Here is a 22,957-nt window from a genome sequence, read left to right on the forward strand (position 1 = left end):
TTCGGGTGAGAGCAGGGGCAGGAAGCAGCATCCGCCCGCACGGCAGCGGTTCCGCTTCCCGACTGGGAAGAGGTTTGTCAACCCCCTGGTGCCCTCCGCCTCTCTAGTGCCGGCGGAGCCGGACAGAGTTCGAAATGCGTTTGAACAACGCTGTCCGGCACATGGTGTGGTTCTTGGGGATATGCTGTGCAGGGCCAGGAGTTGGACTCGATGATCCTTGTGGGTCCCTCCCAACTCAGAATATTCTGTGGTTCCGTGACGAGGGTGCTGCCGCCCCATGGGAGAGCTGTGCCGCGCTGTGCCTGCCCTCTGGCCGCTGGCACGGCGTCCCTGCACTGAGCGCCATCCCGCTGTGCGCGGCGCCACCTCCCCGCCCGGGGGCTGAGGGCCCGGCCCGGCCGTGGCGCGGTGACGCGGGCGCGGGAGCACCGCCCAGCCGAGGGCGGGCGGAGGCTGCGGGCAGAGCGCGGGTCGGCGCGGAGCTGCCGCCGCGTCCCCCGCCGGCGCCGCCGTGCATGGGGAGGGAGCGGGCGGACGCTGCCTGCGCGCCGGGCTGCACCGCCAGCGCCGCTGGGTGAGTGGGGCCGGCGCCGCCCGGGGCGGGTGGGGGTGGCGGCTGCACCCGCCGTGTCCCATGTCCTGTCCCGCGGGCAGGGGCTCCCCCACGGCGGGCGGGCACTCGGGGGGCGCGGGCAGCCCTGCAGCCGGGAGGGGTGTGCGGGGCACCGCCGCTGCTCCCTCCCCCTCCGTAAACAGCACTCCCGGGCTCCGGGCCGGGCCGGCGGAGCAGCTGGGAAGTCCGGCTGCCGCGCCTCGTCGGTGGAGGTGGTGCGTGTTTGTGTGTTGCGGGAGAACTTCCTCGAGAATTCTTACTTGTGCCATAAAAAACAAAACAAAACAAAACAAAAAAACACACAAAAAAGCAAAACCAAAAAAACCCTCGTTGCAAGGGGGAGGGCAAGCAGGCAGAGAAACACAGAAACACATCTGTGGTTTTTCTCTGTATGTCTCCATTGAATTTGCTTCTGCGTGGGGAAATGTTCCACTAGGTGTGGGTTACGAGTTAAATTCGTTTTGATAAGATTATGTGTTTTAAGAAAAAAATTGCAGATAAAACGTCTTCAGAACCTTCTTTTTTTTTTTTTTTTTTTTTTTTTGGTCGACTGAAGTCTAATTAGAACCTGATTGTGGCCTTGTCACCTCTGCAGTCAGTGACAGGTGAGAAAATGACACCTTTCTTTGGTTATTTTTAAATTGTTTTGTGCTCAGAGTCGTCGACTGTGTTCCTTTTGGTTGTTGAGCAGGAGGAAACATAGTTGGGAAGATTGTGATGGCTGTTTACAGTTTCAAATGTGATTCTGTGCTTGTTTGGTGCTTAATGGTGAATGTTTCTGACATCTTAGCCCTGTAAAGCCTTCCAATTTATCTACTTCTTAATTTGTTCTATTGTTAATAAAATTTAATGTATATGTAGTTTAGGTGAGAGAGGAGTATTTATTAAGTTTGTATTTTAAGGAAAATCAAAATTAACAGGAGATTGTAGAGAGATTCTGTACACAGTTAAAGTAAAGGTAGTTTGGAACAGTTTGATTAACTTTTTTTTTCCTCCTCTGCTTCTCAGTCTTCCTGAGAAGTGATATCAGTACGTGATATGGGAGTAATATTGTAGTGATGTTCCTTAGGCATGCCCATTTATCTTCCCTTTTTGGGGTCAGTGGCAGTAATTTGAGGATTCAGTAGGAATACAGTAGCCATCACTGTCTTCTGCTAGATGAGAGTACCTCCCGAGTGATTTCAGGGGTGTAAATAGAGAACTTTGTATTAAACAGTTACAGCATTGTTGTGTGAAATGATAGAGATTTTAAGCAGCGGTGCACTTTCCAGAGGAGCCTTAAATTTGAGCTCTTTACAGAGTTTTTAATTTTTGTAAATGCCAGCAACAGCAACATGAGGAAGTAGTATTTGCTGCTGAGAGGGGAAGTTGTGATGAACAAGAAGTTCACAGAATGCAGAAAATGGTTCAACATCCTTATTGATTAAATCAGACTGACTGGAACTGGAAATGGAAAATGAAAGGAGGCTGTTACTGCTTTTCACTTGTAGCTGTTTGGAGTGATGATTAGGCTAATAAAAAGGTTGAAATCTCTGTGGAATAACCATTTCTAACCTATGTGGAGGTAATGTTATGCATGATGACAGAATACTACTACAGTGAATGTCACTATCATCTTGTACTAGCAGTGGCATCTTCTTGAGGATGAACAGGGCTGTTCAGCCATTGGTCTCTTTTCTCAGCTCTGGAGCATTTTTATAGTATGACCTTATGTAAACAAAAAGCTAAGTGACGAAGTTTGCAGTTACAAGAAACAACCTAGCATCTCATCTGAAAGAACTTTAAAAGGGAAATAAGATTCAGAAATGTAGTAACGTTAAACAGAGACATTAATTAAATGGTGTTGGTTATGAATAAAAGAGAACTACCATCAAATGTTACGAAACTTTCATTAAAAAACATTTGATGTAGTTGACCATGCAATCATAAAACAAATACTTGTTTTAATGGTGTTCAGAAAAAAACCCAACTGATTTGGAAGAGGGCAACCAAAATCTTATGTCTTTTTTAATAAAAATAACTGGAGCTCAAAGGAGGTGGTTGAATTAGATGACCTCCTGAGGTACCTTTCAACCCAGATTATCCTATACCAGTGCTCTTGTTCTATTACAGGTTAGCATTTTTGTTATAACACTGCCCCCCAACTTTTTACCTAAGCTTGCTTGCAAATATTATCACAGTTATATATTTTTTCATTTCACTTAGTAGAGCTGCTGTTTCAAAACCTCTGACCCGAGCTGTGCACTGATTTTGGTGGGTTACTTATGTATTCATATGTCCACCCACAGGGTTCTCAGCATGAGCCCAGTTAGATGACTAATATGAGTAATACTAATAATATCTGAGTCAACTTCTGAGCTCATGCTTACGTTTGTATTTCTGTAACTTGTTTCAGATGCGATTTTTTTATCCGAAGGTAAATGAGGAGCTTTCTGGAATTTCTGGATATGAGACTTGGCAGATTATTGCATAAGCTAGATCTGTCTTTATGGAGACCTCTAAAACAGTAAAAAAATATGTATATATAATGAGGCTTCTTTACAGTAGTTCTATTGGAGGAATTGTAGTCAGTTTTCTTTGCCACGTACAAATAGGTGCTACATGCTGTGTTCATCTAGAGAGTACATTGTATCTGTCACTTAAGTAAGTTATATGCTCCCAATACAGTGAAGTGCTACAAGGTACCAGTGCAAGGAATGTTGTCACTGTCAGTTGCAGCCTGTGAGATGCTGGAAGAAAAAAGGTGATGCCTCACTCAAATATTAATCTCTGTGAGTTATGCAGTACTGCAGAGACTTCTGGTTTGTATGGACAATGATAATCCCCATATGTTATGTAGAATGAGTTGCCTGAAAGGCAGTTGTCTATCTAATTTTGGCTATGCAGTTGTATCACACAGTCAAACATGAATCTTTAAATTTGATTTGTAGAAAAAAAGTCCAATCTAATGCAGGTAACTATTGATTTAAAATCAATAGAAGCATTGTCCTTTTATGAGGTGAGTTGTCTCTGCATCTGTCTTTGACAATGACTTCCACAGTAGTATTACAGAGTTCCTATTGTAGATTGCTTTTTAATAACTGTTGCACATTTCCTTTTATTAGGAAAAGAGGCATTAGCTCAAAGTGTTTTGATTTTCTGTCTTCCTGGCTGTCTTTTGGTTTTGTGTCGTGTTTTTTTGCGGCAGAGGGAGGAGGGAGTATATATGTGTGTGTATGTATTTTCTTTTTTCCTAGAATCTTTAGCATTTGTTCATATCTCATATAAGTATATGATTCTAGTTTTCTGTGTTTATTCTGATGTCACAAAAGACAGTATTCCGGGTGAATTGAGAATGTTTTCAATCTCTTTCCTATTTTCATTGGAACACTTTGTTTCTTGTCTTGTGTACCTCTGTTAAGCAGAGATTCTGTTGAGCTGCACATCCTGTGCATGATTGTTTTGTTTATCTGCTTACACTTGGCTCAAAATTCAATGCCATGTGGGAATAAGTGCAAGTTATTCTTTCAGGAGTTTGTTATTTTGTGTTTGTTGGCATCTAATGTCTTTTGGGTTTTTTTGCTTGGCTAGCTCTCAGTTTTGATACTGCTCAAGTCTCATTCATGTAAGCCAGTTATCACCAAAGTTGTTTCTAGGCTAGGACTTTGAAAGTGCAAAAATATATGTGGTGTGGTATTTCTTGCTCTGTAGGAGTATGTAGGACCTTTTCTGATATTTATTCCTATTCTTGATCTATGTGTTGTTCATGACGTAAAGTTTTTTATTGACAGTCCAGTGGAGCTATCTTAACTGGTATTCCCTTTATTGTTCTGCTTATGTGCTTGAGCCCTTGCAGTAGATTTCAGGCCTTAAGAAAATCTTTTGCAGGTGTTTTAAATAAATGAATTTATTATACACGTTCAAGGTGTTGTGATTAAAGTTATTTGCATGTATAATTAAAAATCAAAAAATGTTTCTTTATGTGACTTTATTGGTCTCAAGGATTTCTTTTTTAGTAGCATTTAATGAGAGTAATTTTCGAATCAATTTAAATCAGTTTGTGAGATTTTTTTTTGCACAGTCTAAGTCATACTGTTTACCAGAAACAGTGTATGGGGATGAGGACTTTTTGGAGGTTTTTGGGAGGGAGAGTGTTAATAGTTTAGAAGAGTGTTAACATTTCCTAGTCTAGCATTGACACTTTGCATAAATAACAGATCTTAAAGGACATGTCTAGTGTGCTTTAAATGAATATTTTCTCTCTTTGCTATCTATTAGTCTTGCTTGACTGCTAGGATTTCATAGTTATGACCAAAATGTTTATCAGTCTTCAATGTGTCACAACACAGGCTACAGCTTGAGTTTCTAGTACTGTCAGATATTTTTAAAGTAGGAAAAATTTTGCCTTCTAAATATCCAATCTTGATACATAAATATACAGTTAATTTGGTACCCATATTTATAAAAAAATTTATAGGCCTCGGTTATTCAAGTGCATTTAGACTGGGAGCCCTTTTAAGTCCAACATGAAATGATGGGATTGCTTACATGAATTCAGTTATGGAGATAGGGCCATGGATGGTGTCTGAGTTATACTGAATGTATTAGATAGAAATTGACTGAGATTAATGCAAGGGCATTTGAGGAGAAAGACTATTGGAAAACAAACATTAATTCCCAATAAAAGAGGATTTTTTTGTGAGTTGAAAAGGTACTTTGGAAACCTATTGAGATAATCAAGTAGTATAGGAGGCTCTGAGTTTATAAAGACAAAAGCCTCTTAAAAATACAGCTTTCAAGTGAAAAGTCACATTGGAGGATCATATTCAGGAAAAAAACGAAGTCTGTTATGTGTGATGTAGTTAGTATACTGCATACTATAAGCCGGCAGAAATTCTCCCTTTTGCTGCATTTCCCAGTTGCAGGGAATTCTGACATTCTTTAATGTTTTCTGCTGATTCTGCAAAATGTAGCAATGCTGTATTATGTTTGTTCATAAGTTAACTTTAATACAGTTACAAGGGACAGCAATCCCCAGCTAGCTCTATACTTCTTTCTGAAACAAAGGAGCAATGCAGAGGGGAAATAAAGCCACTTAATGTGTTTGCTGCATCCCATCTAAATGAAGGAGTACTCCTGTGGGCTTGGAAATCAGGAGTTGGGGCCAAATAGCAACTCTTCATATGAGGAGGCATCCTCTTAGAGATAAACAGAATCAAAAACATTCTTTTTCCAATCATATAGTCTACAAGGGTAAAGAAGGCAAAGTGTAATCTTCAGAAAATGGAGGGAGTAAAAGGAGTCGAAGTAAGTGAAACCTTTAAAACTACTTCCTTATAGCTGAAGGAATCAAAACTGGACCCAAAGCCAAACCATTCCCATTTTATAGGTTGTACCAAGAGGATTGGTGAACTTGAAAGCTTGCATGGTTTTCAACTTCATCATCAAACTACTAAAGACATTTCCCCTCACTGTGAAATGTACCTCATAGAGATAACTGCTTCTTGTACAAATTAATTTTGGAAATTATAACTGGCATTTCAAATCTTATTCCTCACACTATTTTGCCGTAATTTACAGCACTGGCACTGCAGATTCTCTCTTACGATTAGTTTTTTGAATCCCTGGGAGTTTTATTTTAATATGAGATGTGTTATAATAATATGTACATAGAAATGTCTTCAATTTTTCTTGTCTTGTAAAATTCTCTAAAGAGTTTCAGATTAGTTGTATGAAATTTGAATGCCCACTTCAGCATATTAAGATGAGTATTAATATGCAGTTTTTAAGCAATGAGTTTTTTTATTATGTTGACAGATTGCTCTGCATAGTTTTCAGATTTCTACACTGAGTAAAACAGTGACATTCTTTTGGTTTTTTTTTCATATTTCGTTACCTTGAGGTTTTGCTCTTTGGAGCAGTTGAAAGCATACTTAGCAATTGATGGCCAAAGGACTGTGGAATTCCTTATGCTGGGGAAAATGAGTAGGAATCCAAGCAGACAAAGAATTTTAGGCTTTCTGTCAGAAATGAAAAACTGTGAAGTCACAGAGATGTAAGAGTAAGTTAGAGGTTGTAGTTTCATGATGTGCATTAACTGTATCTTAAACTGTCTCTGGTTCTCAAAACTTTTCTTTTCTCACCCTCTCAAAAACACTGTAATATGCTACTCTGTCAGTTGTGTAAACACAACAGCTCTTTGTACAGCTGTGCTGTAAACTGTATCACAAGTGACCTAAGTTAAAATTAATTTCTTTTTTCTCTTTTGGAACAAGTGGCATGAGGGGAGGAGAACGGACAGGAAAACTTCTTAAGCTGGTTTACAGTGTCAGAGAAAATATTGTGTAATTGCATCGTGGATAACCCCAAAGATGGACTCAGCTACAAAAGAAATTTTGGGTTCCCAGTGGAATCTGAGGGCATTGGATTGCACAAGACCTAGATCCTCGGCTGTGGGCAGTAAAGCATGTGTCAGTCCAACAGCTGGCTCCCAAAAGATTGAGACTTTGGAACTACTCTACCAACTGTGTAAATAGGTGCATGGTTATCTTTTAAATGCTGTATACCTGGGTCTTCATAAACTTTTGTAACTATGCTATCTGGGGGCTTGTGAAAAAGTACTTCTGGTTGTTTTTCTCTGAACCTGGCTTCTTTGGTTAGGGGTGATTTCAAGTTAGCTGGCTAACTTGAGGGCATTCTATTCCAATGTGTCTTTTGGTCCCTAAAACTGAAGCTTAACACACTAAATGGTGTTTCGGGTGTTGAAAGGATGATATACTAGCACTGAATTCCAATGAGCATTTCAGAAGCATGCTTGCAGAAGCCAGAGAGAAGCACATTAGACTTAAGTTTGTGACAATAAGAATACAAAACTGTTAGTAAAATGTACAGACCCTTTGCTAGGTGGATGTAAAAATGAGCTGAAATCTTCACTTTTCATTGTTTTGCATTGGCAGACCTAAAAGCAGTGTGATGAAATAGACTTGGGTCAAAGTGGAGAATAAATAAACCAGGAGGTTTATTTGGTTGAGGTTAATGAGATTACACCAGTATCTGTCAGAACTAAATAAATTTGAAGCTATGTCTGCAATATAGTTGCATGTGTGATCTTAACACACATCCGTGTACCTGAACAAGGTCATATTTCAGCAGCTGCAAACCAGAGCAGTGCAAATACACAGAATACTGAAAGTTTCTCACTGCCATTGCTACCCAGGCTGGTTCAGGTGTATTAACAGTGTTTAGAAGGATATCTTTAGACTGCAGCAGGCTTAAGCTGTGCCATAAGTTTCTTGGGCTTGTATTTTTCCAGGTCTGTTTTCTCAGAGCTCTACCACTTGCTCAGACTGATAGGTTATCAATATTTTTGCCTGTGAACTCACAAAACTGAGTTTTAAACTCACTTTGGAATGTTAAAATGTTTACTTTGTTTTCTAAAAAGATTGTAGGATTTGTCAATTTTATGATGGTTTGGTGAGTTTTGATACATAGCTTTTTTGAACTCTTGAACCTGAGGTAAAAACTTTGGGGTAAGTTGTTACTACACAACATCTCTTTTTGTAGTTTAAGTTGTTGTGCTGTGGTTGTGTGGTTGTTATGACTGTGTAAGGTGATGAAATAGTATTTCTTATAGTCAGGATTTTTAGAAGGATATCTGAAGTTTGTCATTACCTGATATTACAGCAAGTTAACCACATGCCATAATGTGCTAGAAGGCATTGTCTGTCTAGTTTCTTATCCCTTCAGTAGCCTTGTGGACTCTTCTACCAACTTGTGTGAGAGGTCTTTGGACAGCTTTACGTGTAGATTACTTGAAAACATTTCTGGAAATAATGGAAAAGCTTTGCTTTTAAACAGCATGCAGGGCACTTAGTGCTTTGTGGTAATGTGTCAAACTGCTTTTCTCCGTCTTCCACATCTGTTGCACGTCTTGACTAAGAAACTAACTATTAATTTGACTTGTCATAATGCAGCACAAGTGTTTTTGACTGAGAACTAAGGGGAAGTGACCTTGAGTGCTCTTTTAACAGTTAATAGGTTAAATATGTGTGAAGCCAGGAAAAGTGATTACCCCTTTCATGCTAAGGGGACACACTGAATGAAAACTAGAGCATATCATTCCTGGTCTTCAGTGGACAGACAGGTAATAGAGATGGAGAAGATTTCTTTAAATTATTCTTTGATTTAAAGAAAACCATTTGGAAGTTATTATTACAGTTCTGCTAAAGCCTAGATTTAGTCAAACAATGTAACTTTTGGAGATATGGTACTTATAGAATCACAGAATAATTTGATGAGGAGGGGACCTCAGTTGGTTTCTGCTCCAAAGTTCTGCATAAAGCAGGGTCAGTAATGATATCATAATGGGTACAAAAGCTGTATCCAGTCAGGTCACAAAACCCTTTAAGAATGGAGACAACACATTGACTGCTGGACTTTCTCCAGATGTCAGACTTTCTCCTTTCATCCTCTCTGAACATCTTGTGTTTCAACTTGTGCCAGTTGTCTCTTGTCCTGTGAAGAGCTTGGCTCTGTCTTCTGAATAACCTCCTTGCTGGTGGCCAGGGCTGCTGTTCTGTTCCCCCTGTCTTCTCCAGGTGGAATAGGCCCTGTTCCCCTGTCTGTACTTACAGGGTCTGTGCTACAGTCTCCAGCTATGTTAGTGTCCTCTCTTGTGAACTTGTTTGTCAGTGTTTTTTCTATGCTGGAGCAATGGGATAGGGCCTGGACACAGAATTTGGAATTCAAGTAAGATCTGAATATTGGCAGACTTCTAAATAAAAGCCAGGACAGTAGGTGGTCCTGAGAGACTTTTCAACAACCAAACTGGGAACAATTTCTTCTTCCAGTTTATGTGTAAAAATAACCATAAGATGATGAGCTGTGCTTGGTTTAAATCCTTGAAGGACATTGTGACCAGAAACAGGCTGTTCAGTTCATGTAATGACCGTACTTCCCCTCTAATTAACTGTGCAGTTTGAAAAAACGAATGTGTTTTAATAAATTTAGTTGGTCATGTAGCATTTCTTTATAAGTATTGTATTTAATAATGTCAACTGTAATTTTTTCATAAGTTGTGTGTTGTTGTTACATTTCAAATTTTGAAATCCAGTATGCTAGAAAAAAGTTAAAAATTATTATATTGAAAACTACAGTTGATGTACTTTTTAGCATAATGTAATGAATTAAAACTCCAAGTTTAGATGGAACTCATTAAGTTCCATCTCTTCTTACATAAAAATGCATCATAATGTGCCATGTTTAATTAAAAACAAGTGCAAAGAACTATTTGACTGCTTCAGTGATTAAACGTGAAACAGTTTTAAAAGTAAACATGCAACACAAGTGGTTTATATTAAATGTTCTCTTCAATTTCAAACATAACTTAAAGAAGCTATTTTAAATAAATTTGGATAAATCAAATTGTCGCCATTAGATTGCCGAGTACTTAATTATACATTATAATATTACATGCATGTAATACACTTATTTATATTTGAGGGGTTGTGGGTTTTTTGTCTTTTCTTTTTTTTTATTCACTTTGCTTCTCTGAGATTCATGGACTGTTAAACCAATTGGAAGTTTTGGAGTGTTATGGCCTTTTGTTTTTGTCAAGTCATTAAACTTCAACCACTTGAGACCAGTGGATTCTGTTTTGCTGGAATGAATGTCTCCTAGAGCTAGTTGCAAGGGTATGACTGTGCGATTCGGTTCTTTCATCAAACTGGATTCTTGAGTACGAGTTCACAGGTCAAGTTAGTTTTAATATTTGACTTTCTTAATAGTTGCTCTGTAACGTCATTGCTTACTAATAAAATTAATTGTGGAACATAAGTTTCTTCCCTTGAGGAGCATAAATGTGTGATGAATCAGTATGCCAAATTTGTTTAGTAAGAGCTTGTACTAGGGATATTATTTATGCCTAAAATTCTATTTCTTACTAAGATTTGCTCTTGTACTTGAGGAGCTACTTATATAGGTAATGTTAGAACACTTCCCTTCTTTTTTGTTTATATTGCTTCGTAAATTTCATATTGCTGCCTTTTCTCAAATTAAGATGACCTAAATTATTATGATTTCTTGATTATTCTTGATTATTCTTGATTAGTTCAAAAGGTGAAATAAGACATTTTAAGAAATCCCAGATTCTTAAGCAAAAGCAAAATTGCTTTCCCCTGTTAGAGAGAAGTATCTGTTTGGAGGTGGTAAGCATACATGAATTACTGCTGTTGTGTTATTAGTCAAAACAACCTTTGCTTATTTCTGATTCAAAAGAAAATATAATTTCTCATCTAATAGTTAATTTGTTATAATACATTACAGTGATTCTAGAATACTTATCTATTGTTTGGTCCAGTACCTTTCTCATCTAGACATAATTTCCACTTACTCACTGAGCTGTTAGAAGAAGAAATTAAGGAAACAAAACTGCTGGACATCCCCTTGCTATCAGGCAAATAAGGTGGGAAATCATCCTTGCCAATGACACATAAAGAAGAAGAAAGAGAGTCTAAGGGAACAAAAAAACCCAAAACCACATTAAGGCCTCCCTGGCAAAAACATACAAGATGCAGCAACAGGGTTAAATGGTCTTCTAGCCACATTTGGTAAGCTTACACAGCAGGTGGTAGGAAAAGAAGTTAAATTGTAAAAATGGACTTTCTAATATGAGTAATATTGCACCACACGCAAGATAACTATTTTTAACCTGCAAATAAAAAGAAGACAGTCTCAGTCAAAGACACTTTTGGGAGAGCAGAATATGTCCTTACTGTTTCTAAATGTTTATGTGTCCAGTATTGTAAGAAAAGGAATTTTCTTCTTTTACCACAACAGTAAAAATACTGCTGCTTTCCTTTCTAGCAGTAGTGAAGCATGAGATGAGTTTACAGGAACTCAATAGGATTCTGGAAATAAAATGGCTTAAAATGAGGAGAGAGCAAGAATGTAAATGGCTTTGTGGCTTCATCCCTGCAGATACCTCTCTGTTCATTACTTTCTTACTGTCTCTTTACTCTTCTTTTTCAGAACTTTTCCGTCATGTTCAGCCACATCTCTCCTGTTATGGCTTTGTTGCTTTCTTACATTCCTTCCTTTTGTCCTGTTAATAAAAGAGCCATTAGTTGTTCTGTTCTCAGAGTCAAGTATGTTTTAAGATTGCTTTCTGATCTTGACGGTAGTCAACATCTGACCTACTTGGAACCAAACTTCAGGGCCCAAATCCAGCCTAGTATTGTGTCTTTCATTTTACATTGCTGAAGCACCCTTTTGTCATTCTGGATCCATTGTTCTCAGATTTGCTTGAGCAAACTCCCTGGTCAAGTTTTGACTGCTTCTGGATCGTAAAATGGAAAGAAAATAAATAACCAAAACCACATTACATAAATATTAAGATCAGAAACTATATGGCGAATATGTTTGTATTTTCAGGCTGGGCTAAGCTATATTAAAATTATATGGGAGGTTGGAAAATTGATTTTCAGTTGGACTGAAATGGTTTTGAAGAGAAAATTGGTTTTGATTTGTTAGTGGAAGAAACAAATTGCTTCTGAAAAACAGGTTGTGCAAAGACTCAGTTCTGTTAGTGGGCAAGACTGTGGTATTGTGATGAGAATTTCTTTTGATGTGTGAGGAATGAGAAGTATTGATATTTGTCTGGAAGGAAAAGAGAGATTAGCAGGTTGCTTGGCAGTAGACTGGATGAGAAGTGATGTTTAGTCTGAATACAAAAATAATGTAAGAAAGTCCAAATATTTTATGAATGAGGAGAAGAAAATGCAGATGACAGATAAGTAAAAAGGTGCAAGAAACCCTGAAATTGGCTCAGTTGGTTAGAGCGTGGTGCTAATATAACACCAAGGTTGTGGTTCGATCCCCATGTAGGCCATTCCCCTAAGAGCTGGACTTGATGATCTTTGTGGGTCCCTTCCAACTCAGAGTATTTTGTGATTCTTGAGGTTTTAAGTGCCCTCACTTCTTTCACTATGAAGTGTCACAAAAGTTGACAGTATTTGTGAAGGTGTGGATGGATGAGTGGTTCTGTACTGGAAATGCAGACAGGTGCAAGGCCTTGTATGTACCTTTTTAACCTTAACTGTTACTGTACATATTTCATTAGTTTAGCGGTTATAGCTGTTGGAAGGTACTGTGTAATTTCAAATTTCAGTGAGGCTGATGTATCGAGAATGGAGAGCCAGACATTGGCTGTATGTGAGCATTAAAGATTTCATAATTTAAACTAAAATTGTCTCTACAATAAACTAGAATTTGTTTATCCAGCAAATGCTGTATCTAACACATGCATGCACACATTCCTTACTTATTTTTCACCAATACCTTTTTAGTTTCTTAATGGAGGAAAGAGCGGAAATACATATTTCAGATTGTAGTCCTTTCATTATTTAGGCTGTGTGGTGGCATAAAGTAGCAACCTAATAAACCTTTTTGTTTTATGATATCTCTGTTCACACAGATCATGGACAGGATTAGTTTTGCAACTATAATTTCCGATCTCTCCTTTCTTGTTTGTTCCTACATCCTTTTTTATAATTTTATCTGTGTAATGGGCAAAGTCCTTTTGAAGGCATAATGAAAATAATGGATCACAGTGCTAATTCACTGGGTAGTGAATTGCTACATAATATTATAACTTTATTACTGAAACAATTGTATATAAGCACACAGTTGTACATGCAATGTTTACTATAAAATGTTGTACAATTCTGTTGTTTTTATGACAGGGAATCTCTATTAGTATATGATTGCATACGTAACTATACATTAATAATTCTGTATTTTAAATTGAGTTTTATGGAACATTGGATTTAATCTAGGTAATTATTTGAATTTCATATGCTTTCACAATATGACTAGAACATTTCAAATGTATTATTACTAATGCTACTGTTTCTGCTAGTTTCAAAACATTTGAAAAGTAATCTCTGTTCAGTAAGTAGATCATCAAAATGCTACTGTTGGACGAGTTGACACAAAGTCTGGCTTTAGCAAATCTCATTATATGATTACAACCATACTTAAAGTGTTAAATTGTGTGTACAAGTAATGAAAGAAATGGCAGGTCAGCTGTGGATTACACAGCCTGTATGTGGGAATCTCAGTTTGTTTGTCTGTCTTTTCATTTTTGCCCTTGTAACCTAAAAATCATAGTTGACCTAAGAGCATCATATATTTGCTGTCAACACTACTATAATAATTAGTAGTGTTCTTTATTTGGAACAGATGCATGTTATCTAGACTCAGTGACATATCATTTGAAATCTGCAATGGTGTGTTTCTTCCACAGAAAGTAGAGAATGAGAAAAAAACCCTTATATGATTTTTAGCTCACTAATCGTGCTGGAACTAATGAAAGTAACACTGCAATGTAAACTTTATAACAGGTAGGAGTGAAGTACTTTACACTACAGAAAGAAGAAAAAATTGGCATTTTTTCTTTTTGGCAACACTGCCCTTAGTGATAACATAAAAATGAGTTTTCTCGAACCTTTTTATAGATATATTTTCTTGTATATTTTAGGGTTTATATAAATTTTTAGGTTAGCTTCTTTCCCCATTAGAAGTGAGTCTCTGAATGTAGCCTGTTTGCAGATAATCCTGTCTTGTAAAGTTCGGTGATTATGTCAATAGCTTGATCAATAATTTATACTTTCAGTGGATTATTTAAAATTACTGACTTGACAGCCGTTACACAAGAAGACACTGAAGATTATCAACTCCAAAAGCAACTTGCATGCTCATGAGTGATAAAGAAATTAAATACTAGGGAGAGCTGGCTTTTTTGTCTTCTACTAGGAGGAAAAAAACCCTGGACCTCTCAAAGGGCTGGAATGAGTTCCTTTGAGGAGTCCAGTGCTAGGAAAGGAAGGAGGAACTGGGAAATGGAGAATGCATAGAATAAACAGAGGAATAGGAATTTCCAATGGGGAACTTTTACAACATACAGTATAGAGCAGGGATATAGAGTAAAGTGAAAAGAAGGAAAGTGGGTTTCTTTTTCTCCCTTCTTTTTCCCCTCATTTTTTAACTTTTGTCTTTTTGAGGGCAGGGAGAGGGTTATGGTGTACCAAAGAGAAGGGAAGACAAAAACCAAAGGAAAGAGTGGAAGGGGATTTAGTTGCCACCATAATTATGGTACTGCTGGACTGAAGGCTCAGCTTGAGAAGTATTTTGGGGCTTTGCAGGACAAATAGGCAATATATTTGTTTTTGTGTGGTAAAGAGAGAAATATTTAACCATTTGTCCAAAGCTGCTGCATTGGAAAAGCTCATGAAATAAAGGGCCAGTAAAGGGGTTCCTCAGTAGCTGAACAAAGGCAGTACAAAATGGACTGATTAGAGAGCAATTGCAGCTCTATGAAGACAGTTAAACTACATGTAAGACTGCTTTGAATTTGTAAAAGGAATAAGATGTAATGACACTTCATCTGTTTTGACCATAGCGGAAAACACACTTGTTTCACTGGACATGTTGTCCAGTAACCAGGATGTGGGCTCTGGTGTGTGAAGCCTTTGACTGTCTAGCTGTACCTCCTGTATTAGTGAAGTGAGACAAGTTTCCCATCCAGTATGTCAGTCATAAACACACGAAAGCAGAGTAAAAAGGAGAATAACCATACAAGTGTTCACTGGTTTTGTTTGCTGATAGAGTAGAATTGCTAATAAGATGAGGTAGATGGCATTAATATGAAGGGATTTGGCAAGGCTCGGATGAGAAGGTATGTGGAAGCTTACTGTCACTCTTATAAACACCTCCTACAAACAAGCTTGATAAACAAGAGGAATGAAGTCCTCTAGCAGAAAACACTGAGAAGAGAGAGGGATAAAAAAAAAAGAAGGGTTAAAAGTTTCCGTATTGACACTTCCTTCTGTGTCAGTAGGGGCCTAGCAGACACATTCCCAAAGGGCTCTCCAAGATTGGGTTTTTCAGTGCTGCAGTGACAGTCTGTTGGATCAGGACAACTGAATTAATTGGAGTTGATTAACATAGGTGAAGAAAGTTAGTAGGCTTTTATTTGTCATTGTTTCATTTCTAGTACTGCTGCATTGACAAGGGGTGGGCATTAAGCTGACAAAATTAATTGCACCTAGTTACACAATATTGTTATAGTAGTTGAAGGAATTCAAAGAAATACTGTTTCAGAGACACAACATATAGGTGGCTTTCATCAAAGCATCAGGTTTGTTATTTGATTGCATTCAATATAAAATAAGGTCCCTGAAGTGTTAAGAACAAAAGAACAACCATAACTGCATATATTATTACAGCTCTTGAAGCAGACAAATTCCAAGTGCTTTTAAAGAGGCCCTGCAGCTGGATCATGTGGGGGGTTTTTTTTGTTCCATATATTTAAAAATAACCAGACACCTGTATGCAAAAGATTCAGTATTATCCCTAGAAACCTGGCTTCTGATATATACCTAAAGGACCTCCTCCTTTGGGATTCATATTGAAATATGCATTAGATTAATATGCAAAAAGCAAGTCAACAATCAAACATGCCGGACTCCCTAATCTGACTGAGCTGCAGCTTGTTTAGTTTGATTTCCAATTTTTTTTTCTTCTATCAGGATTCAAATACTGGTTTACTGCTTGGGCTCTCAGCCAAAGCCTTATGAAGTCAACAAAATTTATTTGAATTCATTTGAAATAAACTATTTTCATCTTGAGCTATATGGACATAATAAATATTTGAGTAATATGTGACTCAGCTAGAAGCTTAATAAATCTAAGCAGGTTTTATGTAGCGAGAGTTCATTTCTTTAATTAGGTTGATTTCTGAGTCATTGCTGAGGTAATTAAAAAGTGGTGGTTTTAGATAAAAGATAAGATACAGCATTTTGGAGGCAACCATCAGTACATTTAGCACCCACTGGATTTATTACTTTGACAACATTTCTGTGTAGCGGTCCTGTATATTATTAAAGTGTTGAAGTTCTTGGTCTAAGTTTAACAAGCTTCCCTGTCCCAGATCTTTCTTGCAATGTAATTAAAGTGTTGAGAAGATGTATGGGAAAACTCCCATATCAATTTCCAGTTGAAACTTCTACATGTGACAGAGATCTACGGACAGGAGGACAGAGAGGGGACAGCAAGAAGCGAGTTGTAGTCCTTGCTTGTATTTATTGGCAAACTGGGTTGCAGAGAGAGAGAAATACTTTATTGGAGTTGCATAGGGAGCAAAAATCTTCAGTCTCTAAAATTTTGCAATTAGGAACATCGCTTCCTCACTAAAATGGTGGTTCTCTGAAATTATTTAAATTTTTTGTCAAATTGACAGTACTTAACTTGCTGGCTGATGTAATCACCTTGCAATGTGTCCTGGTGAAAAATTCTGTCTTTATGTAGAATCCAAAAACGTACTGTTTATTTTCAGGAATTAGTCTGTGTCTGTGTGTTAACCTTTTTTCCGCATTTACAGATTGAGCTTGTGGTCATTGATGTTACTGTGAATAAAATACAAGTTTCTTTCCTGTAGTCTAGCAAAGAGTATTGTGCAGTAATATGAAGCATTCTTCAAGTTTGAGGCAAGGTGTTCTCTCACTTTAAAATTTAGTCTGCACTCTTGAAAAAAAAATTAAACTGTTAGCCGAAAGAAAGTTTAAAACTAAACCAGGCACTTTGTGTTTGTTTTTGTTGCGTAGCAAAGTTACTACATAGGAGTAGAATTTTGGGTTACTGTTGCTTCTTTCATATGCAGGTCTTAGAATTGTTTCACAGACTTTTGCAAGTCAGAAGCTGCTCCAGCAAGTTTAGTGATTGTGACAAATATGTACAACTTCAACAGACGTAGCAAATGCTTATGAAAGATAGTTTTATTCTTTGATGTAATTCAGAAATTTTGTAGTTGTTAAGCATTTCTATATTTGTAATTTATTGTCTAGATAGTCTTCAAAGTAGAATAATCTTAAATAAATACCGATACTATAGAACTGTACTCCTTTTTTTTTGGATTTCAGCCAGGTCATACATAAGGTCTCCACCCATGATGACTAAGTCCTTTACATATTTGAAGTATATAAGTAAAATTGAATGTGCATAATGCTGTATGTGCGTATGTATAAAGACGACATAATCTGATCCATATATATGGATGGTGCTTGTAAGATGTATTTACTGCTCAGTTATACTAAAAATTTATATTTAATTCAGCTCTCACCATACCTGTAGTTATTGTAACTCATACTTTTCAGGGCACACTGAATTATTTCCCGAGTGTAGCCTGCGTTTTTCTTGCATATCTAACTTTGCATTTGTATTGTTAAAATATATTTCTTTTGAAAGAAAGCTTTGTTTGAAAGGGCAGTCATTTTGTCTGATTGATTTATTCCAATTCAGGGATTTTTAATACTAGATCAACTTTGGTATGCTGGAATAAGTTCAGTGAAGGACCGCCAAAGATGAATAGGGGTTAAATACATGATGTAGCATAGGCTGAGGGAATTGTGTGTTTTCATTTGAAGAAATCTGAGTAGACATCTGTTTGCATCTTCAGCTACCTGGTGGGAAACTATGGAGGCTTTGGAGCAGAACTTTTTTTTGAAGGCATGTGGTGTTTGGATGAGAGATGATAGACACAAGGGACATGAGAAATTTTTGTTAGATATTAAGGAAAATTTTTTCAGCAGGAAGACTGTCAAACACTGGAACAAGCTGTTCAGAGTGGTTGTGAAATACCTATCTGTGAACATGGTAAAAAATCAGCTAAATAGGCTTCGAGCTTGGTATAATTTGACCCTGCTTTGACCAGGGGTAGTGGACCAAATGACCACCATAAGTGCCTTCCAATGATATTAATCTAGGATTTCTTATTACTAGTTGTGTTTTATATAAGCCTTTGTCACTTTCACATGTAATAGTTTTAACTTTAGGTTTTGTTGCTATATGAAAACAGTGTATTGTCTTACATCAAAGAAAATATTTGCTTGAATTGCACCTGTGTATGAATAATCATAACTCTAGAGAAAATAACCTTGTTTAGTTTTGATTCCCTTTTCATTTTTACTTTGAGATTCTAATAGTGTATATAACAACCTCCCTAAAATATGTTTTTCTCTTGTTTCTTGAAGCTTAACGCAGCGGGATATTAAGTCTTAATCCCTGCAAAAGTCTGCTGAACCTGTACAGATATTTGTGGTTAATTAAAATGTCTTACTGTGTAGAAAGTACGGTCATAACCTGTTTTCTATATGAAATCTTTTGTTTTCAGATGTTCCTTGAGTCTCATTCTAAGAGAATATGTTTCCAGCCATGAACCAGCTTTTTCTTAACTCTGCTAATTTTTCTACAGATTTAGAGAAACTTTGATTTTCAGTCATACATACATTGAGGATACAGTTCCAAGGCCTTTTAAGACTAGTAATAAAAATCTGAGCACTACTGAGTTTCCAAATGTAATTGTTTTCCTGATTATAAAGCATGAAGACCAGGAAAAATAAGAGCTAGCATACTCCTGTTGGGAAAGTTCTTATTTGTAAAGTAGATTCAACTTTTTCGTCCATTTTTCTGATACAGAAGAATTAGAGCATTTGGCAAGCCAAACTTACAATTCAAATAAAAGTAAACAAATATACAAAACATGCACAATGAAGTAGATGGAACGGAATTGAAGTGATGTTGATATCTGCCTTTATAACCATGATGACATAAATGGTAGCATATTTTAAAGGAGGAAACAAAGTCAAATAAGTTAATGAGTTTTCACATTGTCAGAAATGTGACATTTCACATGATGGAGAAATTAGTTTGTACTGCCTGATCATACCATGACTACAGTGAATATCTAAATGTTCCCAATTCCAAAGTTTTTGAGAAATTATTGATACAATTACTTCTGTTAATACAAGCAAAATTAACATTCTGTTGGGCCCATACTAGCTACTCTGAAGAAAATTAACTGTGCCCCAGTCAAAACTAGCACACAATTAGAGGACTTACCTTGTTACACATTGCTGGTCTTGATCAGTGTCCAAAATGCTTGCTTTGTGCTTTTGGCAGTGACATGAGAGTGATGCTGCTAAGAGAAGGACTAAAGATACAAATAATGTGGTGTTAGTGTAAAATATATGGGAAAAGAATCCTATGTGAAACCCTCAAATAAAACATCTTTGATGTAGAAGGTCTGACTGTTCTAAAATTGGGAAAGAAGGAAATTAATAGAATGTGTGAACGCAATCCCTTTGAAGGATTGAAGAGCGTTCCAAGTGAGTCACACATAAGAGGTTTTCTGAAGATACAGGAATAGAATGTAGTCTTGAATGTGATCTTAACAAGGACTACAATAGTTGTAGTGTAAAGATCAACAAACAAGCACTTTTTGTACCACTTTTCATAGAATCATTAAGGTTGGAAAAGACCTCTAAGATCATCAAGTCCAACCATTAACACAATATCTCTGTGTTCACCACTAACCCATATAACCATATGCTATATTGACATGCCTTTTAAACACTTCCAGGGAAGGTGATTCCGCCACTTCCCTGGGCAACCTATTCCAATGCCTGACTACCCATCTAAACCTCCTCTAGCATAACTTGTGGCTATTTCCTCTTGTTCTATCACTTGTTACCTGGGAGAAGAAACACACCCCCTCCTCCCTACAACCTCCTTTCAGGTAGTTGTAGAGAGGAAAGGTGTTGTTTTCAGGTGTTGTTTGTAAAGAACACGAAGATGACTTTTTATTCATCTTGGCTTAAAATGTTTGTGAGTCTTGGATCACTATGAAAATACACTGGGTGCTGTTGTGGGCTTGTCCTCCTAAGATCTTTTCTGGGCACTTATTCTTGGCAACTGTTAGAAGAGCTAGTGCTTTCAGTCTCATCCTGCATACCTGTTCTGAAGCAAGTGAACTAACAAATGGCTTGGGAAAAACATACTGAAAGAGATTTAACTCCAAAATCATGTCACCCTGTCATAGTTTGGGTGCAGAATAAATACAAGTAACAAAATTGTTCCGTAGGCAGTTAAAAAAGAAAACTACTCTGAAATCACCCAATGTGCTAAACATTGACACTAGCTGAGAAACACAGAATTACAGAATGGGTCAGGTTGGAAGAGACCACGGTGGGGTCACCTGGTCCAACCTCCTTGCTCAAGCAGGGTCATCCTAGAGCACACGGCACAGGATTCTGTCCAGACAGTTCTTGAATTTCATCTGCAGTGAGGGAGACTCCACAACCTCCCTGGACAATCTGTTCTAGTGCTCAGTCACCTGCTCAGTAAATAAGTTCATTCTTGTATTTAAGTGGAACTTCCCATGCATCAGTTTCTGCCCACTGGCTCTTTTCCTATTGCTTGGCACCACTGAGAAGAGCCTGGCTTCATTCTCTTGGCACCCTCCCTTCAGATACTTATATACATGTATGAAGTCCTCTCTCAGTCATCTCTTCTTGAGGCTGAACAGGCCCAGCTTCCTCAGCCTTCCCTTGTAAGAGAGATGTTCCAGTCCCTTAATCACACCACTAGTGACTGGCCTCCAACAATCCCCGTGCCACTGATTATAATCCTCTGGGATCTGCTGTTCAGACAGTTCTCAATCCACCTCGCTGTCTACTCATCCAGTCCACATTTCCTGAGTTTGCCCATGAGGAAATTGTCAGGGACAGTGGTGAAAGCCCTGCTGAAGTTGAGGTAGATATCATCCACTGCTCCCCCCTCATCCATCCAGGTAGGTGTTTCATTGAAGAAGGCAAGACCTCTGCCTTTGTGACTCTGAAACATACTTTTTCTGCCAGTAAGCAAAAAACAGGTTTAGAGTGGAATGCTTAGGAAAGGAAAAGATGAGTAAGTATATGGAGTAAGCTTTGTGTTTATTAAGTCAAAGCTACTTCAAAATGTCTATAAATGTATGTTCATAAATAAGTAAAAGAACCTTAATTGCAATTGCTAAGTTACCTAGAGATATTTCAAAACTGGGGTTGGATTTACAGGTGTCACAATTTTTTAGATAGCAGTCTAAAGAAAAGCAGAAATGAATGCTTTATATAACTGAAAGAAATGGAAGTGGTATGCTAACAAAGAAGTGTTTCATAACTAGTAAGTGTGAAGAATGAAGCTTTTCTTTCATTTTTCAGTAGTTACTGTGGAGTGTAGGTGTTCCAGAAATAGTTACTGATACTCCTTCATTGTAGAAGTAAAAGTAGCACCTCTGACTATTAGGACTAAGAGACATTAAAGACCAGAAAATGGGGCTTATTTGGAAGAAAACCAGTATTTAGGAGTTCAGCATTTGAATCAGGAAAGATACCTGTTCTGAGCCTTCAACAAAAAAGAATGAAAGGAACACAGGTATGGCTGTAGTGTAAAATGCAAGCAGGACATCTTTTTGTACAAAAAGTATGGCCCATGTTTGTTATCTTTATTGCTAAGTTTACATACTTGAAAATTATATGACCATAAACACTAATTAATTTCTGTCATACTGTCTATGCTAGTAGAGAGTATCAGTCTATAGAGGTTTTGTTGAAAGCTGTTGTATTGTCTACAGTGGGCACTGGGCTTCAAGCAACCACTGTAAGCAAAATTCAAAGAAGTATTAAGTAGTAATAAGTAGAAACTTAAGTGGTAATCACTCTGATGGTTTCTTTTCCAGTACAGTGGACAGTTGAACCTGGGCAGCAGTTGACAAGAAGTTCATGTCCCATACTGGTGATGAAAGAGAAGTTAAATTTTTCAAGCTTATCACATTGGTAGTCTAGGGAAATTGTTAATAATCACAAAATCAGTTGTGATAAAGTGTTTCTTGCTGTGATACTTGCTGAACATAAAGCTAGTACTTCACTGACTGTAGAACCGTATACTATTAATTAAAAAGGCCCTTGCAATTTAGGTGAGTACTTGAAGTAAAAAGAGTAGTTATCTTTAATTCGAATTCTTTTGAAAGACTGAAAAAAGAAACTGCTTGAAAGGCAGATACTATCTCTAATTTCCCATAAATTCATTGTCTATGTTATATTGTATGTAAAGGAACTGAGGGAAGGAGATGTGCCGCAAGTGCGTTTCATTAACTTTGAGAGCAGCTTCAGTGAATGTAGATAAACCATGCACTAACCATTGTGGGAAGGTTTGCTTTGTGTGTGTGTGTTTGATGTAATACAACTCTTTTCACACCTAGATGGACAGAACGGCTGAGAAATCAGGCAGTAGAGAGACCAATATTAAGTTAACATTGACAAGTGAGAATCAGCTAATTGTGTTGCCTTTGCTTTTAGTGCTTCTGAACATCTAGGTTTGTTTCTCTGCAATCTGTGCTTTGACTTCTTCAACTTCTGTATGGCTGCACAGCCTTCACTCATATTACAAAAACAAGTTATGTTGGGGTGGAAGCTCTGTGACAAGACAGGAGGCGAT

At 37.6% G+C, this 22,957-nt stretch overlaps 1 protein-coding gene across 5 annotated transcripts in view; it reads left to right on the plus strand.

Annotated features, from left to right (window-relative positions):
* The first annotated feature begins 478 nt into the window (after nt 1-478).
* The window catches only part of JAK2 (Janus kinase 2), an 87,143-nt gene continuing 64,664 nt past the window's right edge, over nt 479-22,957 (plus strand). For 2 of the 5 annotated variants that reach the window (XM_032675333.1, XM_032675332.1), the window contains exons 1-2: nt 487-574; nt 1,170-1,218. The gene's annotated coding sequence lies outside the window, so the exon portion shown is untranslated. Of the gene's footprint in view, nt 575-1,169; nt 1,219-3,008; nt 3,030-8,001; nt 8,122-22,957 lie in introns of those variants that run through there. The other 3 variants (XM_032675334.1, XM_032675335.1, XM_032675336.1) reach the window with 3 other exon arrangements.

This window comes from Chiroxiphia lanceolata, chromosome Z, assembly GCF_009829145.1.
Source record: "Chiroxiphia lanceolata isolate bChiLan1 chromosome Z, bChiLan1.pri, whole genome shotgun sequence".
In the NCBI taxonomy this organism is placed as follows: domain Eukaryota; kingdom Metazoa; phylum Chordata; class Aves; order Passeriformes; family Pipridae; genus Chiroxiphia; species Chiroxiphia lanceolata.